The following is a 19,378-nucleotide window of genomic DNA, read 5'->3' on the forward strand; positions in this document are numbered from 1 at the left end:
ATCATGTTCCATTAAGATATTTTGAATATTATAAAAACTTTTTGATTAGTAATATGCATTGCTAAGAACTTAATTTGGACAACTTTTAAGGCGATTTTCTCAATATTTAGATTTTTTGCACCCTCAGATTCCAGGTTTTCAAATAGTTGTATCTCAGACAAACATTGTCCTATTTTAACAAACAATATATCAATGGAAAGCTTATTTACTCAGCTTTCAGATAACGTAAGAATCTCAATTTCGTCAAATTTACACTTATGACTGGTTTTGTGGTCCAGGGTCACATATTTACAGCAGAAACCAGAATGTCGTAGAGACATGGCTCTTTTGACTTAGGCAAGTACACTGAGAAAACAAAAAACAAAAACAAAACATTACTCTTTGGAAAAAAATAAAACCTTTTTTTGTTTTATAATTAGTTATTATACAGTAAAATCCAAATTTATTCAGACACCAGATATAATTTTTGATATGTTTTTACTAGTGGGTGCAGGACACTATAATTCATTTATGTAAGTGAGGATAGCAAAATAAAGTAAACTGTGACATTTTATACCCAACAATTCTTCATAAATTGGACTACCAATAAAATTAATACAAATTTGAGACCAAACATTTTGCTACATACCATTCTATCAAAGTTATCTAACTTTAATTATCAAGATGAATTTGTTCTGATGCAGTTTAACTCTTGAGTTCTCGTCATATTTTACTATCATTTTCTGAACGATAGCGAATAAACTGTGTAAATGTAAAAAAATGTTGAAGGTGTCTGAAAAAGGTGTCTGGTTTGACTGTAATTCATTTGTTATTATCAAGATGAATTTGTTCTGATGCAGTTTAACTCTTGAGATCTTGTCATATTTTACTACCATTTTCTAAATGATAACGAATAATCTGATAATGTAAGACATTTTGAAGGTGTCTGAATAATTTTTGGTTTGACTGTATATTAGTTTAATACACAGACTGCCATACTTTGTAGACATAAGTTAAAATTGTGTAATATAGTCAAAGTTTAATTGTAAACATACCATAAAGACAAATTCTATGGTTTTAACATTTATTGTAGCCAGTGAAGCTAATCAGTACGTGTTCTGCACATAAACACTTTGATGTCAAGCGAAAATATTCAAAAAAGATTGTTTCTTTTCTTTCTTTCTTTCTTTCTTTCTTTCTTTCTTTCTTTCTTTCTTTCTTTCTTTCTTTCTTTCTTTGTATATGGGGAGTGTTATTTGCATTTAGCCAAATTGGACAAAACAGGTTATTAGACCAATATAAAAATATGTTGTTTTACTATTTTCAGTGTATAGAACCACTCAGAGCACCCTAGCAACCACCTGGCAACAGCACAGAACCTCCCAGAACACTTGTCAAAGCTCTAGCAACATACTAAAACCACTCAGAAACGCCATTGCAACACCCTGGCAACAAGCATCGAGTTTTGCACAGGCTTTTTTCTTCAGAAAATGTAATTTAGTTAAGGGAAGTCAATATGTGTGTGTGTGTGTGTGTGTGTGTGTGTGTGTGTGTGTGTGTGTGTGTGTGTGTGTGTGTGTATTTACTGGTAGGAATACCAGTAAATTTTGACCTTGTGGGGACATTTCTCAGGTCCCCATGAGGAAACAGGCTTATAAATCATGCACAATGAGTTTTTTTGAGGAAGTAAAAGTTTGCACAATCTCCTGTGAGGGCTAGGTTTAGGTGTAGGGTAGGGTTAGGGCGACAGAAAATACGGTTTGTACAGTATAAAAACCATTACGCCTATGGAATGTCCCCATAAAACATGTAAACCAGTGTGTGTGTGTGTGTGTGTGTGTGTGTGTGTGTGTGTGTGTGTGTGTGTGTGTGTGTGTGTGTGTGTGGACGTATGGGCATATTTCTGTGGAGAAAAGCCTGAAAAGCAGGAGAAAGCAAAGTCTCCACATGCACTCTATTTAATCTCATTGCTCAGAGAAACATTTGTAATATTAAACAAATCACATTTGTGGTTTTCTGGTGATGCTACGTTGAAAAGTAAAACATTAAGTTATTTAAATGCATCGGTGACATGTTGAGAGAAGGGGTTTGCGTTTGAGGATGTGATTGGCTGCCACTGAAATGGTCAGCGAAGCCCCGCTGCCAATTGAATGAAAGCAGTAAATCATTCTTTACAGACAGGAAGGGTGCTCGTTCCTCTTTTCCTCCATTTCAGCTTGCTGTAACATGCTCTGTATAGAGCCGAAAAATCTTGAGATTTTGTTCATTTTAGTTTCATCTCCGTACCTTTAGCTGATCTCTTACTCTTTCTTTAGCTTTTTTTTTTTTCTGACCACCTCCATCAGCCAGTCCAATATTAACATTTCATTCCGAAAAGATGGAAGAATAATGTTTCAAAAATCTCAAATGAAGAAAGAAGACAATTCTGTTTGAAATATTTATGTGTGTGTAGGCAAGAAAATGGCCCAAATGTGAGACACGAGCAGAAAGGGGGAAAATGGCAGGAAAACATGACGTGTGGGGAGAGAGAGAGATAGAGGGATGAGGAGATGTGTCTTGTAAGCGGCTCACTCCAGGGCTGTGGCGCATAATCAATGAAGAGAAGTGCGCGTTGTAACCTCTGTGTTCGAGCGGTCTCGCTGAGGCCCATCCTATTTTTATAGGGAGGGCAGGTCTGTTGCTATGCTCCAGCTGAGCAGGACTACCACAGAGAACAGGCCACTCGCCACCAGCACCACTGCGTCTCTCCCGGCATCTTCAGTGCTGTTTTCAATGCTTTTACAGAGAGTCATTGTTTATGTAGTTGCCTGACACATTAGTCAAATATATACATACATGTATATACATCTATGTTAAGTATTAATAAAAAAAAAAAAATTAAATGTAATATACAAGCATTCATGTGAATTTTTTTAAAAAGTCAAATATACACACTACCATTTAACAGTTTGGGGTCAGTAAGATTTTAATTAATACGTTACATTAAGACGTATTAAAATTGATCAGAAAGTGAAAGTAAATGCTGTTCTTTGAACTTTCTGTTCATCAAAGAATCATGAGAAAAATGCATACACAAAATTATTAAGTAGCACAACCATTTTCAACTGTGATAATAATATTAAATTGTGACTATCAAATTAGAATATAAGAATTATTTTGTACTGGAGTAATGCTTCGCAAGGATAAATTACATTTTGAAATATATTAAAGGATTAGTTCAATATAGGATTACAAAAAATTACAGATAATGTACTCACCCCCTTGTCATCCAAGATGTTCATGTCTTTCTTTCTTCAGTCGTAAAGACACTATGTTTTTTAAGGAAAACATTTCAGGATTTCTCTCTATTTAATGGATTTGTATGGTGCCCCCAAGTTTGAACTTCCAAAATGCAGCTTTAAAGGGCTCTAAATGGTCTTATCTAGTGAAATGATCGGTTATTTTCTAAACAAATTGCCAATTTATATATATTTTTAACCTCAAATGCTCATCTTGTCTCATCTGCACGTGCGTAGTCTGTGTGATCCGGGTCAATACAGTTAGGGTATGTCGAAAAACTCCCATCTTGTTTTTTTCACCAACTTTATAATTGCCCTACATCTCTGCATAAGTACCGACCCAGTGTTTACAAAGTGAACATACAAAGAAGATTAAACGCTCTTTGCAAAAAAATAGGTAAAACGGCATTGTAGGATGATTTTTAAGTTGTTTAAGTTTGTTTAGAAAATAACCCATCGTTTCTAGATAAGACCCTTCTTCCTTGGTTGGAATTGTTTAGAGCCCTTTGAAACTGCGTTTAAACTGCATTTTGGAAGTTCAAACTTGGGGGCACCATACATATCCATTATATGGAGAGAAATCCTGAAATGTTTACCTCAAAAAACAATTTCTTTACGACTGAAGAAAGACATGAACATCTTGGATGACAAGGAGGTTAGTACATTATTTGTACATTTTTGTTCTGGAAGTGAACTAATCCTTTAAAATATAAATTCTATTCAATCGTGATGATATTTTACAATATTACAGTTTTTACTCTATATTTAATCAAGTAAATTCAGGCTTGGTGAGCATAAGAAACTTGGTAACACTTAGGGACCAATTCTCACTACTAGTTGCTTATTACAAGCATATTGGCTGTTTGTTAGTACTTATAAAGCAAATATTAACGCCTTATTCTGCATGACCATATTTCAGATCCCTTAATCCTATCCCTTACAACTAACTTTTTAACTAAGGAGCAAATTAGTTTATTGAGTTTATTAATGCAAATGTCATAGTTAATAGTTAGTTAATAGTGAGAATTGGTCCCTCAACTATAGTGTAACCAAAATCTCACAGACCCCAAACTTTGAATGGTAGTGTATTTATAGGATAAAATATGTATATAAAGAAAAAAGTACTAATAAAGAATGAGTGTGTCTGAACATTTGACTCACAGGTTACAGAACAATTATAGTATGACTCATGTGTCACTAGAGCAGGTAGACTTCCAAAAATACTTTACATACACTCAAAAAAAAAAAAAAAAAGTTTCGGTCTAAACATAAACTTTATGTAATTAAATTACATGCAGTTTTTCCATGCATTTGGATTACATAGTTTTAATATAAACATATTAATAAACTTAATGTGATTCATATGCATCAGTCTTGCGTGAATGAAACAGGTAAGATTTATGTAATATTTCCCAGTGTTAAATAAGCACTGCTCAGTGTTCATGTGTTTCCACACTACAGAGTGTTCAAGTAGCATTGACACAGTGTTGGAGTTAAGGAGATCATTATGCGATGATTGACCATTTATGATGAACACCTGCTGAATGACCAATGGAAAGAGAAACACAAGAACTACAACTGACTTCATCCACAGCCAAGATGAAATCAACTAAATAAAACAATACATTACATCTCTCAAGGTCTGATTCAACAACTCCACAAACAGATTTACCAGCTTCACTCATTACTAACCAGACTGACTTCTGTCAGACTTCTAGAGAAGCTTTTATTGAGAATTAACAGAGGTTTGGATGTTTTTGTTTAATTTGAAATCACCATCAATGAGACCTGTGTTTATAAAGTTTATGTTTAGACCGAAACATTTTTTTGATTGTATTGTGGCCCTGTTAACATTTAAGATATCACCGATGGAGATGGCTTATATAGCAGATCAGGTTGTTATGAAATCGATTTGCATATTTCTAACACCTTCTTTGGTAGGCGTCATGTTTTTAATACCTTCCATTTATAGCATTACTGAAGTCATTTTCTGATGATACATCAGATTTTAAACTACCTTAATGCCTTATTTCATATACATAGCAAGACTTTTGACTATACTCATTACAGCTTTTTCTGCTTACTTAGGAAGTCTGACAGGATGTCTGACCAAAGGGACCGGATCGTGTCTTCATGTCTTAATTCAATATGAGGTTTTGATTTTGTCTGTATCTGTAAGTCTATTAAGAGTACTTGTTGTATCTAGTTGAGATGGTGATGGCGATGTACATCTGTCAGATTGCTGATTCAACATTTGTGTAGATGTGTGTACAGTATTTAGTGAATGTGTGTGTGAGAGACTTAATGATTGAGATTAAAATGCCTGTACTGTTGTTTGTATATATTAGTGTTGTCAAAAATATCGATACTGAAATATCTGAACGGTACCGATACTAATTTCCCAAAGTATCGATGCTAGCCGAGCTGTCACTTTCACTTCTCTCCAAAGGCGCGACAAACACCACACCACACTCATTCGCTCTGGTTAAACAGAATAAGTGAAGCGAATAGAAAGGCGAGTGCGGCGACCCCACCACCGGCTTTGGCTGATAAAGAACACAGCAGAAGTGCTATCTGGAAATATTTTGGATATAAAGCAAATGAACACGGAAATGTCATGATCTGGGCTGTGGGGTTTCCCTCAGCCACCTGAGGTCGCTGTTTCGGACGCGGCTGTGACCGCTCTCTCTGTTCCTGACACGGTGGTGACCGCTCTCTCTGTTCCGGACGCGGCGGTGACCGCGCTCTCTGTTCCGGACGCGGAGGCAATCGCGCTCTCTGTTCCTGACGCGGCGGTGACCGCTCTCTCTGTTCCGGACGCGGCGGTGACCGCTCTCTCTGTTCCGGACGCGGCGGTGACCGCTCTCTCTGTTCCGGACGCGGAGGCAATCGCGCTCTCTGTTCCTGACGCGGCGGTGACTGCGCTGCACGGGCCTGGCGCGTCCGTGACTGCTCTCTCTGTCCCTGACGCAGAGGCGACCGCGCCCTCTGTTCCTGACGCGGCTGTGACCGCTCTCTCTGTTTCTGAAGCGGCGGTGACCGCTCTCTCTGTTCCGGACGCGGCTGTGACCGCTCTCTCTGTTCCTGAAGCGGCGGTGACCGTTCTCTCTGTTCCTGACGCGGCGGTGACCGCTCTCTCTGTTCCTGACGCGGCGGAGACCGCTCTCTCTGTTCCGGACGCGGCTGTGACCGCTCTCTCTGTTCCTGAAGCGGCGGTGACCGCTCTCTCTGTTCCTGACGCGGCGGTGACCGCTCTCTCTGTTCCTGAAGCGGCGGTGACCGCTCTCTCTGTTCCTGACGCGGCGGAGACCGCTCTCTCTGTTCCGGACGCGGCTGTGACCGCTCTCTCTGTTCCTGAAGCGGCGGTGACCGCTCTCTCTGTTCCTGACGCGGCGGTGACCGCTCTCTCTGTTCCTGAAGCGGCGGTGACCGCTCTCTCTGTTCCTGACGCGGCGGTGACTGCTCTCTCTGTTCCTGACGCGGCGGAGACCCCTCTCTCTGTTCCAGACGCGGCTGTGACCGCTCTCTCTGTTTCTGAAGCGGCGGTGAGCCCTCTCTCTGTTCCGGATGCGGCTGTGACCACTCTCTCTGTTCCTGAAGCGGCGGTGACCACTCTCTCTGTTCCTGACGCAGAGGCGACCGCGCCCTCTGTTCCTGACGCGGCTGTGACTGCTCTCTCTGTTTCTGAAGCGGCGGTGACCGCTCTCTCTGTTCCGGACGCGGCTGTGACCGCTCTCTCTGTTCCTGAAGCGGCGGTGACCGTTCTCTCTGTTCCTGACGCGGCGGTGACCGCTCTCTCTGTTCCTGACGCGGCGGAGACCGCTCTCTCTGTTCCGGACGCGGCTGTGACCGCTCTCTCTGTTCCTGAAGCGGCGGTGACCGCTCTCTCTGTTCCTGACGCGGCGGTGACCGCTCTCTCTGTTCCTGAAGCGGCGGTGACCGCTCTCTCTGTTCCTGACGCGGCGGTGACTGCTCTCTCTGTTCCTGACGCGGCGGAGACCACTCTCTCTGTTCCGGACGCGGCTGTGACCGCTCTCTCTGTTTCTGAAGCGGCGGTGACCGCTCTCTCTGTTCCGGATGCGGCTGTGACCACTCTCTCTGTTCCTGAAGCGGCGGTGACCGCTCTCTCTGTTCCTGACGCGGCGGTGACCGCTCTCTCTGTTCCTGACGCGGCGGTGACTGCTCTCTCTGTTCCTGACGTGGCGGAGACCACTCTCTCTGTTCCGGACGCGGCTGTGACCGCTCTCTCTGTTTCTGAAGCGGCGGTGAGCCCTCTCTCTGTTTCTGAAGCGTCGGTGACCGCTCTCTCTGTTCCGGATGCGGCGGTGACCGCTCTCTCTGTTCCCGACGCGGGGGTGACCGCTGACGTTCCTCTGGCGGCGAGGCCAGCTCACGTTCCTCTGGCGGCGAGGCCAGCTCACGTTCCTCTGTCGACGAGGCCAGCTCGCGTTCCTCTGGTGGCGGTGTCCGCTGATGTTCCTCTGTCGGCGAGGCCAGCTCACGTTCCTCTGGCGGCTGCGTCCGCTGACGGTCCTCTGGTGGCGAGGCCAGCTCGCGTTCCTCTGGCAGTGAGGTCCGCTCATGTGACTCCGCTGCACGGGCCTGGCCTGCCATCCCTCCCCCTGATTCGCCTTCCCCCGTTCCTCCTCCCTCCAGACTTATGGAACGTCTGGGAGCCGTTCCGTAGGGAGGGGGTACTGTCATGATCTGGGCTGTGGGGTTTCCCTCAGCCACCTGAGGTCGCTGTTTTCCCTTCCCTACACTGCACTTCCTGATTGCATTCACCTGTCTTTGTCATTAGCACTGATTCACTCACATCTGTTCACTATTATCTGGTCTTTAAAAACTCTCACCTTTCACTCCTGCTTGATGGCTGCATTGTCTTTCGTCCTGTCTGTCTGCTGTGTTCCTGATTCCTGACCTTGACCGTGTTCCCTGTTTTGTTCTTTTGAGTTTATGTTGGATTTTGCCGTGTTGGCTTTTGGTTTATGTTTAATTGTGTTTTGTTTGGTTATTTACATTAAAGATCCTTTTTTCCTGCATTTGGACCCATCCTCCCTTACTCAACCGTGACAGGAAAGCCGAAGTACACAAGCAAGCCAATATGTAAACGTAAAGAGTTGCTACTGAGCAGTGCTAACAAAAGACGCTAACACTACTAATTTCGCTAAACACCTGAAAGACAGACACCTGGATCTATATAAACAATTTCGAGAGGTTGGTAACTTCTCATTTTAACTGAATCATTAAATAAAATTGCCTAGCTGATATGAGTGCTGTCTCGTTTTTTCACCGTAATTCGTTAATATAATCTGATTGAGGAATCTTAGACAAGTAAATACATCAACTGTGGTCAAATGTAAATTAACGTGTGCTTATTTAACTTTATTTAAAAAGATAATAATAATTAAATAATACAATTTGTCTTAATGTCGATCTTGTGAGCAACTGAGCATTGTTTTCGCTTGTGATGCATGCACGTTTGCATGCATGGATCGGTGATTATATGTGAATCTGGCATTAAAATCCATTCATCTAATAATGTTAATGTATTAACCAGCATTTATGAACGATGAGCAATGCATTTGTTACAGTATATTTTAATTTTTTGATAACGGTAGGTAATAAAATTACAACTGATCATGTTAGATCTGGTCCAATAAAAACTATTTTAATTAGTTCATGTATTAGTAAATGTCAATTTAAATTAACTTTTAACTAAGATTAAGCAGTTTCATTGTTTAGTCATGTTAACTAATGTTAACAAATATCTATTACCATTAACTTAAGTTCTAAGATTAGTTATAGTTCAGTTAATTTTAAAAGTGTGGTCTAAAAAGAAAAAAAAAAATGTTAAACAACAAAAACAACACACTCACAACCTACACTACCAGCTGTATTTGTAATTGAACAGCAGATAAAGTATGAAACAAACTCAAATGAAGCTAAGAAGCTGGGCTGTAACAGGGCTGTTAGCAGTGTGCATTTGCACATTCCTCATTGTCATGTTATCTTGTTATATTTATCTTTAAATTAAAAAGAAATTTACCCCTTTAATATTGTGGCAGTTTTTTTCTCTGTGGTATCGAAAATGGTATCAAATATCGATATTTTTCAAGGTGTCGTATCGAAGTTAGAAATTCCAGTATCGTGACAACACTGGTAGACATGCAATAGAAAACAAATATCCCAGTAATCTCATATCATTCTCTTCCAGAAGAGATCTTAACGTTTCAGATTGTCCTCAAGATTTTTCAGTATACCAAAGCCTGCAGTCAAATGGCAGAGATTTGTCAGAGTAAAAAACTAACAAAAAAAGTATCAAACATAAGTTTACTGTAAAATAATGTAATGTATTCAAAACAATTCCCAAACACAATTACCAGTTCTGCCCACAAGATCAGGGATTGCTTGAATCAGTGTTGTGTCAGACCGGTCAGGATGCTCAGTTAAATGTTTTGATAGCATCACAATGTTGCTTTTTTTAATATATTTACTTTTTTATGTGACTCAACCTGTGAATTGCTTATAATTAGTGGAATTATTTTACCTTTGCTTTACTGTACAATATAGCTTGTAGCATGTAAACAATGTGCAAAGTTACAAAGAGAGTCCATGGCAAATGGAGATAAACTCTCCAACAGAAAACGAATCCCTGACAAACACATAATTTGTAGTCCTGCCATTTTTTCTGTGATCTCATCATCACTATGTTCACATTTGCCTAATGTCCACCTACTGACTTGCATTGGCCCACCCTCAGAGAAAAGTTGTGTAGTGATTTCACTATGTTGAGGAGATGCTGTTTTTGACAAAGAACAACAGCAACTACAACAAAAAAACAACACAAACATACTTTTTACAGTAAGGCTTTTTACATGGTAAGGGGCATTACAGTTCTGACACACATTCTAAGCAGTTGACCAATCACAATAGACTGAGATTTTCAGAAAGGTGGGATTTTAAAGAGATGTACAGTGTACAGCATGTACAGTGTACAGTATGAGAAGAATATATGTATATATTTAACTTTAAAACATGTAAATGTATTCCATCAATTATGGTATGTTAACATTAATTACATTATATCGTCCAAATCACAAATGTAGTTAATGTGGATGTGTTGAAATAATTATTTTGTGATCCATATATAGCTCATCTTTGCCGTCATTACAAAGGTTTTTGCAATTTAGTCATCTCTCTTTGTGGATCTCGCGTGCAATTTTGCCGTGGCGTTGTCACTCAGTCCCGGGGAAGGCATTTGTCACGTCTGATTAGAGTTAACCCCTCAGACAGCGGCGTGTGCATGTGTCACGGCTGCTCTGTCCTCCCCTCCTCGTCTCCTCCGTTTTCTTCCCCACCCTTCCTTCTCCTCTGGTTATTTTCAGACAGCACAGCAGAAGAATATTTCCCCCTTCAAGGTCTCCCGCCCACTCCCGTGGGTGCCGTTTCCCTGGAAACCATGTCAGAGTTGACTCGGGGACCGCAGATGGATTGCCCTTTATCAGGTTACACAATTGGCCCATTAAAGAGAGGCAGCCTGCCGTTCTAATGACAGGACCAGCCAACCCCCCCATATACCCCACCTCTAATGGGTATAGCTGCACATCCACGTCTGGACACAGAGCTGGCCCACGTCACAGCTTATAAGGTTGTTTATGTGCAAATTACACCTCTCTGGGGATAGCATTGTATGCCAAAGCTGACCTGGCTGATAGAATCCAAAAGGAAACTTTGAATTGAAACAACATTATTGGATTCTACAATTGGCCCACCTAACCTGACAATCGACACAATAAATCCTACCATATAAATCCTAGTTTTAGTTTTAACCAACTGACTGTATCATAGGCCTATAGCAGCTATTTAACTTGTCATTCAGCACATTGCTTAACTACCATAGTGCGAAGCATTGTTGAAAAAAAATTAAAAAGGTAATGATAAATGTTTCCTAAAACCATATTAATGCCTACCCAGGTTCATACATTTTGGCATAACTCAAAAAACACACCTATACATATGAATCGCTGCAGTTTCCAGTTGAAATGAACACTAGAGGCAGTAAAACTATGACAACTTTCAACCGGACCAGAGTTTTGATTAAGAAAGCCTGATTTCACACAATTCATTGCACAATACTGTGCTATGACTTCAAAACAATATTACATGTTGCGACATTTGAAAATTGATACTTTTGAATGTTAGCCTCATACAGCTTCATATGTTGCATTTTCTAATGCAGTATGTTTGCCCGGTAGCTCATGCGATAGAGTGTTGCATTTATGAGGTGAAGCAGTTAACATGAATGAAAATGTTGGGTTTGGTGGGGGTTTTCGCAACATTGAAACAGGCTCATTGGAAATACATGCTTCTATACACATTTCTGCAACACTGAAGAAAAAAATAATACCTATATGTACGAATCAATGCATGCAGTGTCCAGTTGAAATGATCACTAGAGGCAGTAAAACTTTGACAACTTGTATTCCTTTTCACACAAAGTATGATTTACAGGTACAGAGTTTTGATTAATAAAGCCAAATTTTTACACAGTACTTGCAGAATATTATGTTACGACTTCAAAACAATTTTAACATCCTGCGTGATTTGAAAACTGATACTTTTGAATGTTGTTGTCATATATGTAACTTCAAATGCATGCACTTGATTGATGAAGAGCTATGGTACGAACCCCAAGAAACTACGGTTCGACAAAGCAGTATAAAGAGGTTAAAATAGCACAGCTGCATCAGCAAATGCATTTTTTTTAATAACTTTTGCATTTGCTAACACTATCGGGTAGGTTTAGGGTTGGGTTTGGTGTAGGGGATATTTCCAACATGATAGAGCATTACCTTTAGCAACACTCCCTGGATTTTTAAATTCTGAACAACTGCAATACGTACCTCTAGCAGCGTAATAAAAACGCAGCAATACGTGCCTGTACCAACGCAATAAAAATGTGCCACGGTCACATATTGAATGTGTTTTAGCACCACTCTCTGGGCATTTCACTTTGAAACTGGTGTGAACCGTGCAGTAAGGTACGAAATTACGGTGTTGCAGAAATGTATATAGAGGCACATATTTCTATGAGCCGACCATTAACTTTTGGTTACACTAACCGGACATTTGAATTCTGAACAGCCGCAATATGTGACTGAAGCAACGCAACAGCACTCTTAAAAAGGATGTGTTAAAAACAACACAGCCTGTACCAACGTAATAAAAAAACGTGTCATGGTTACATATCGAATGTGCTTTTTAGTGCCACGAAACGTACAGTAAGGTGCGTAATATCAGTGTTGCACAAATGTCACCTCAAGCATATATTTTCAGTGAGCCTGGGTTGGTAAATGCATTGGATCAACAATATAGAACTATTGTTAATGATGTTGCCATGCAGATGGTGCAGTAATAACTTCTAGTAAATCAGTTTGTGAATATTTGTTGGAACTGTGGCTTTAGGAAAGACCAAATATTTGAATTGTGTCGGTTATGACAGAACTTGCCATTGTTGGCTAACAATACTTAAAGAAAAAGTTAGAAACTACAGGTCAAAGTTTTCCTAGGATGCAGTTTTGGTGGAGTATATTTCAACTACTTGGCAAAAAGACTAATTGTCACGTAAAGGATAAGGGTCTGGGTCCAAATGCAGGGTAAGTAAGATATATTTAATAAACACAAAATAAACAGATAAACAAACAAACAAACGGCCAACACGGCACACACGACTGGATCTGGGCAGGAGCAGGATTCACATAAAACTTGAAAACAGAGACAGGAAACAAACCATACGGAAGACAGGTAACAGGAAACAATGCAGACTCACCAGGGTAGTGGAAGTGTGGAGATTATAAAGACAAATCATAAGTGTTATCAGCTGGGGAAGACAGGTGACAATCAAGGCAGGTGCAACAATCAGAGAAGTGTAGTGCAGGGAAGGGAAAACAGCGACATTGTGTGGCGAAGGGAAAGGCAGCAGTGACACTAATAGCCAATCTAACTAGATAAGCTAGTCTGTGCAACCCTTAGTGCAGCAAACATAACCACATGTTTTTGATCCCTCTTGATCTCTCTTTCTAGGACAATGTCATTAGTTTTAAATTCTGCTATAACTTTTAACAAAATAATAAATCAGGTCAAATTCATAATTAAGGACTACAGAAAGTCAGAAGGCCAGTTTGATGCCTCATCTGAAGGTGCACCTTTGTGTTTTAAACAATATGATTAAACAATATGATTTGTGTCACAATGCAAAGCATTTTTTTTTTTTTTCAGTTTGAGCAGACAAATTATTTGTCACTGACAACTTGTTTTGTCACACCTTGTTAGAACACAATGTTCGCTAAAGGAAATGTTTGTTTTGCATACATTCAGACGTGTCAGGGAGAACGGTGAGCTGGCCAATAGCAGGACCTTTAAAGTCATTACCGCACGCACACATCATCTAGAGATCAGTCTCAGGTGTGACACTAATCCTGCTAACATATGGAGACGCAGAGAATTAACACAACAGAAAGAAAATGAATTACTGCGATGGACTTCCTCTGTCTTAGGAATTGTCCATGCTCCTAGTGGCATAGACAAACATTTCCTAAAGATACCTGTGAGATATTTGAACGTGACAGTATTTTTGACTGGATTTCAAAAACACTATCAGAAGATCTAAAATGTTCTGTAAAAATGTCATTAGTTGAGTGTAGGATTGAGAGTTCAGGTCTAGATGCTCTTTACTCATGGCAATGGGATGATGGGGTTGGCCCTAACCTAATTCTTGGTGCTCTGTTTGCTGACCTAGTGATCTAGTGGCTTGATATACTTACCGGGCAAAGCTTTCTCAGATTAATCAAGATCAAAGAGCTGTCACGTCAACTCCTTGTGTTTAAAAATGTCCAAATCCATTTGGTTTCACAGTTGGGTTGCTCAACAACAACAGAAGGGTTGAGTCTCGGGTTTATATATAAGACTTAGCTGCTGTGGTACTGGGGTAAATAATTATATGTGGAATGATTCATTATATTCATGGACGATGATGTCAGATGTGATACTGTCCCTGTTTAAAAAACTGAATATGTGTGGATACCATTTTTGAATTCCACACTCTAGTGGACTTTGTATCTTGACTTTCCCAAGAGGGGTGATCTAAATCATTATTCAATTTCATTTAATGCTGCCAAGTTTTAGCTCAAACTATTGTGCAAGTTTTATGTTGGACTACCTCTTTGGAAGGATTTGGAAGAGTGTTTTGGAAACAATCAATATTTTGCTATTTGATTTGGTGCTGCTAGTGGCAGAGGAATAACACGATTTACCTTAAAGTCCACAGCATTTGCAGCCCATTTTACTTCTGTAATATGTTGTATTTCTGAATGGAACAGGATAATGAAAGAATTAGGACAGGATTTTAGGAATAGGTCACATTGCTTTTCATATCAGATTGGAACCATGGGGCCCAAAATGAAAAGTTAAGGGTTGAAGGTCAAGTTCACCCCTGCAATCAATCTCTACACTACTGTTGAAATATTTAGTAAGTTTTTTTTCTCTCTCTTAAGAAGAGTCTTATGCTCATCAAAGCTGCATTTATTTGATCAATTTTCTCAAAAATCAATTTTAATATTGTAAAATGTATTACAATTTCAAAATCTTTTTTTCTATCTAACTGTGTTTTCTGTCTTCAGTGTAACACGATTTTTCAGAAATCATTCATATTTATTATTAATGTTGAAAAGTTGTGCTGCTTAATTTGTATACCCAATTAGACTACAGAGGTGTATTAATAAGGTAAATATGGCCAAATTTAACTTCATTTTGACTTTAGGTTTAAGATCCTGTGTCCACAACCTAATCTAAAAAAGGCTGTAGAAAATATGTACATTTATGCAAGTCATTTAATTAAAATCCTCTGTGTCTTCGTTTTGCATTGTCAGATGTTCCAGCGCAGTTAAAAAACCTCATCAGTGTATAATAAGCTTAGTTTATGTAATCATTCAGGCTTCTTTTGGCATTAAAATATCTTTTGCAGCCTGATTTGCATCAATAAACAGCAGCGAGTGTGGCTTTTTAATGCCTAATTGGGATCTAATAAGTGGTCGTATTATTGCGAGTGCCGGGGTTCAACCCTATTAGTTGCTTGGCTGCCCATAACATTTGCTTCCTCCCTCAGTACTTCAGTGTTGCGGGCATGATTGTGAATGAGATTTCTCTCTCTCTCTTTATCGTTTTATTTTTGAAGTGCTAAAAATAGACCCCCATTAGCCACATCGCCTGTTACAATGTGTCAGCAATCAGTATGGAAAGCACGCTGTACAGAAATTACAATGGTCGCTTTTTTCATCTCCCTCCCTCTTTCTCTCTCTCACTCCTTTTCTCTTTAGCACCCCACCCCCTCCTACCCCTACACACACACACTCCCGCCAGAGCTCTCAAAACCTCTTCCCTGGAGAAACAATCGGGCCTAATTTATGGGTGAGGTGGGGAGAAGCTTTTATCTTTGAATTGCATCTGAACTCAATGTTCATCTGTGATGTTTCAGTATGGTGCAAATAGGGTTGAAGTCTGTAAGATGATGCTAATTTCCCATCAGTACCATTGCCCTGGTAATTTCTCCACACTGTGCTGTGCTTTAGTTGAGAATGTCTGCTAGAATGAATATCTCTTGAGCCATTTTGTTGTTACAAGAGTCTTATTTTAATAAACCTGTCAATAATAATACTCAATAATTAACAACTGCGCTATATTGCATTGAAGTTCAATTTTGAAAGCTGATGATTATTAGCTGTTGAAAGCTATTTCTAGTGTGCTATTTTTGGTGGTTAAACGATTATTTAAAATATTTAGAGATGTGCATTTCTAACGCTATGGTTTGATAGCATTCAACTGGCCATGTCCCTGTCCATGGTGCTGATCAGGCAACCCTTCACCACATGAAACCCAACTTGGAGTATTGTGAATTTCAGTCAGTGTCTGTGGCTTTTAGTCCATCTTTAGCCCAAGTTCTCATTCCTCTTTAGGATTCCTGTTCCTGGTTTTAATCAACAATTCTTTTAGATGTTCTATAAATTGAACAATAATACTTAACAAACGAAAAATGTTTTAAGATATTTAGACAAAACACATAACATATAACATAATTGTCATAAGAACAGCCAGTAAGTAACTACACCAAACTAACTGGTAATACTGGTAGCGTTGTATGTTGTTGTTTTTTTGCATGCAGTGAAAACTAAAATGTTCCCTTGACCTATAATCAGTTGGTTGCGAAAGAATTTTTCATTACTTCCTTACGTTGGCAAATCTGTCAAGTGAGGTTTTGCAGGGCTATAATATATAGCCTGAAGTATTGGCTGTTTAAAAAAAGAGACAAGACCTTCGATGTGTCCCACCCCAACATAGAAAAGTGCGCTAATCAAGCCATTTCATGCTGTCTTTAAGCGACTTTCCTAGAGAAAAACTTCAACAGGATGGTTTTTAATTGGTCTAGGATTTGAGAAAGAGTCCTAGGGAATAATTAAAAATTTTGCATTTTACTCAAAGTGATACACAGTTGTAACCTTTCGGTTTTAACAATCATGCTAGAGATCTTCTCAACTTCTAGAGATGGAATCTAGAATCAGTTTACAGACATCAGATTTTGACTTGAAAATGTAGAGAAGATGAGTGCTTACAGTGATCTTCACTAAGCCTGAGTCTGTTTATAGAGCTCCTACTCAGGGATACAGGTCTCAGGGGGCAACGGAGGTCTTGTGGGAAGATGTCAATTAACAGCAGAAAGAAGAAGCCCCATTTAGCTGTGTTTTTCATCCTTCAATTGTAATTTAATAAAAAATGGGAGCAGTTACCCTGAGGCAACTGTTGACATTGCATTCTGAGCTGTGGCACCGCTAAGCTATTGCCGTTTTTTCTAATGTATTTATACATCATTGCTGAACAGAGGACTCTGTTACTAATTCATCTACATAAAGGAGTACTGTAGCGCCCGGGGGCACGAACAAATGAGAGCAGTTAGCGTCGCGCACCCTCCTCTCGACGGTTCCCCACCCCTCCTTCTCGTGTATACCCACAGCCGACTGCTCTGTTAACTTGTCACTTGTCATCGCCAAAATGGAAGGAACCATATGCCACACTGTTTGTTGGAACAACCACCCCCAACCTCCCTGCACGCTGCTGGCGCTTCTCTGCTATCAAACAACAGAGTGTCGCTACAAAGGGAGCGATCCCTTGCGCAAAGTGACTTCAATCGAGGATGAAAGCGGCGCCTGCTTCTCCCTGCCATCTGATTCCCCGATTTGCCATCGATGATCAGAGAGAGTCTCCACGCTCATTTTTATCTCTTGCATAATGCAGAAGTGTATTTCACTCCAGTGATGACGAGGGAATATCTGCCCTAGCAGGCTAACACAGCTTTTAACTCTTCTACTAGCATTATATACTGTGTGACAGTCTCCATGCTGTGTGGGAAACCCTCTATCCTGACATCACCGAGTGCTTGCATACGAACATGACCCACTGACTTACAAAGACGTTCATGTTCATTTATTTGCAATCAGTTACAACACATTAACTTGTGCGCAGTTAGCATTAGCATTGCAAGATTGGCCTTGTGGTGTGAGTTAGGGCACCTACACAGGAGAGATGACCAGGGATGCAAGAACCATATTTCCACATGTAACTGCAGTTGTCAAAGCAGAAGTTTCTGCCACCTGATTGGTCTTAGAAGACTTTTCCCACTTACATGTCTTTCAGCAATCATTTAGGATTACTGGATAAATGTTACATCACCTAATTAATAGTCATGTTATAAATTAATAGTCAGCCAAGCCAAAAAGGTTTATGACAGGTGTTCTCAACCTTAAGGTCAAGGTTGTTTCTCAGTATGCGTTCTTAAGCGGTCTTGCATCCTTATATCCTCGTACTACGTCATCATCAACCACCAAAGTTCAGTTCCAATACTCAAGAACGCAAGTACAGAGAATGCAGACTTGAAAGAATTGAACCATTAGATATCTGTAAGCTTCAAAATTTACAAATAATGTTCTCACCCCGTTGTCATCCAAGATGTTCATGTCTTTATTTCTTCAGTCGTAAAAAAACATGTTTTTTAAGGAAAACATTTCAGGAATTATCCCCATATAGTGAACTTTTATGGTGCCTGTGTGTTTGAACTTCTAAAATGCAGTTTCATTGCAGCTTGAAATGGCTCTTAATGATCCCAGCTATGGAATAAGGTTCTTATCTAGTGAAATCATTTTCTAAAAATAAATAACCTCAAATTTTAAACCTCAAATGCTTGTCTTGTGTAGCTCTGCCATGCGCATATACGTACTCTGTGCAGTCCCATTCAAGACAGTTAAGGTATCGTCCTAGCATCAATGTTTTAACTTTTAACTTTTTTTTAAAAGTTTAAACTTGCAGACACCATAGAAGTCCACACTTTGAAATAAATGAGTTATATTTGTTTGAGATGTTATGTTGTATTTGCTGAACATTGGCATCTTCTGTGCTCGGACAGTCAGTTGAAAAAACAAGATCACAGCACATCTCAATTTTCACAAAGATGCGTACTGTATCCTTGCTTCCTTACGAGTTTGTTCTTTCTAGGTAGCCTTGCAAGTCTCCATGGGAATGCAAGTCCATTCTTTGCATTCTTGGAATTGAGAAACAGCCCCACAGCACCAACCTCGATCAAACTCAGCTGCCTGTAACTTTCTAGTAATCCTGAAGTCCTTGTTTAGTTTGTTCACAGTGTGTTTCTTTAGGGTTGGAGCTACAATCTGCAGAAAAGTGGACCTTGAGAGTTGAGAACCCTTATAAGATTACTTGTACACCCCAGTGTTGAACAAATACACTTTCAAGCTAATATTACAGCAAACTCCATTTTCAAAAGCAAAACTGGACCAGTCAAGCTTCTTAATTGGCTTGTTCAAACTTTGTCTTACCTGTAAAATTTCTAATTGGTCAACAAATCCATTTTTGTCCTGTTGTATTTTCCTCTGTTCTTGCACACATTACCACCATTGAGATTCACAGCATTCTCACACAGCGGAAACACTGTGTAGGCACTTTAAGTTGAAAGTATAGCTCAATTGTCCACAATTTTCAAGCATTTTTTGTTAGTTTGA

At 39.8% G+C, this 19,378-nt stretch overlaps 1 protein-coding gene across 1 annotated transcript in view; it reads left to right on the forward strand.

The window, feature by feature from the left end:
* The window catches only part of dscamb (Down syndrome cell adhesion molecule b), a 182,337-nt gene that overhangs the window by 48,591 nt on the left and 114,368 nt on the right, over positions 1–19,378 (forward strand). The window lies entirely within an intron of this gene.

This window comes from Garra rufa, chromosome 14 (genome assembly GCF_049309525.1).
Source record: "Garra rufa chromosome 14, GarRuf1.0, whole genome shotgun sequence".
In the NCBI taxonomy this organism is placed as follows: domain Eukaryota; kingdom Metazoa; phylum Chordata; class Actinopteri; order Cypriniformes; family Cyprinidae; genus Garra; species Garra rufa.